Source organism: Tupaia chinensis, unplaced genomic scaffold, assembly GCF_000334495.1.
Source record: "Tupaia chinensis unplaced genomic scaffold, TupChi_1.0 Scaffold143591_1, whole genome shotgun sequence".
Classification (NCBI taxonomy): Eukaryota; Metazoa; Chordata; class Mammalia; order Scandentia; family Tupaiidae; genus Tupaia; species Tupaia belangeri.
In genome coordinates, this window is record NW_006203437.1 from 429,493 (window position 1) to 430,717 (window position 1,225).

The following is a 1,225-nucleotide window of genomic DNA, read 5'->3' on the forward strand; positions in this document are numbered from 1 at the left end:
TTTTCAGCTTTTCAGGGGTACGGGCCATCTAAAAATGCGATCACCCGGAAGGCTAAGGACTGACCGATCCGGTGGATGACACGTCACCGGCCAGACTAGGCAAGACAGCCAGGTAAAGCGAGACAGGGCCGCATGGACGCCACAGTGGGCATGGGAAGCTGGGCTCTGCGACTGGGCACCGGCCGGGGTCTGAGACCCCGTGAGCCTTTCCAGGAACTCTGTCTTACCTAAGACAGGCACGGCTCGACCTTTTACACGTAGGTGAACCTCTGACCCATTGTCATGGCCAGCATATGGTGGCATTACACAGTGGCATGGGCCAGCCCCAGCCTAGTGCTTGAGAGACCCAGATCCTGAGCCCTCGGGTGCTGGGCCTGGGGGCTCCGTGGAGACGGGCGGCCCAGGGCCGGGCGCACAGCGGAGGCTGAGACACTCCTGCACGGCCACGCCTTGGGCTCAGGCTCTCTCCCGCTCCCTGATGCCTGAATTCCTCTCCTCTGACTCTGCCCGCAGGTCGGAATTCGGGGTGTACGGGCGGAGGGGTCTTTAAAAACTGCATGGAAAATGCACCTTCTGAAGAAAGCACACGTGGATTTCAAAATGTCTCTCCACCCAAATGCACTGGCACCGTAATTCCACTTGCACGAGGTTCTCGAAGCCCCTCTTATCCACTGCTCTGTGAAGAGGCGTTCGGACGTGGGATCGCCACCATGACGCAGGCAGAATTCCTCCCTCCTGTGCCGGCACGGAATTAAAGACCAGACCCCACCGTGGGCTCCGTCTCTGCCACCTGACAGCGTCCCCGCCTTCTCCCAGCTGGCAGCCCGACTACCTGCTGTGCTTCCCAGCACACCTGCTCCTGCCCACGCTGTCACTACCCTCATCCTTCTCTTCGGACCCCAGGTCTAAACTTAGGCCTCTGCTTCTGGCTCACAGTGGCGGATCCGCCTGCCACGCCAGCTGGGCCCACCGCATGCGCCAGGCTCAGGGCCCGATCCATCCTGATGTGGGGCATCCATGGCCTGAGCCCTGCCGGGAGACCTAGCAGCTCCGCTCTCACACAGCTGGGGGCAGGGCCACCCCCCACCTCTGCACCCGGAGAACAGGGCCACTCCTCACCTCTGCACTGGGGGAGCGGGACCACTCCTCACCTCTGCACTGTGGGAGCGGGACCACTCCTCACCTCTGCACTGGGGGAGGGGGACCACCCCGCACCTCTGCACTG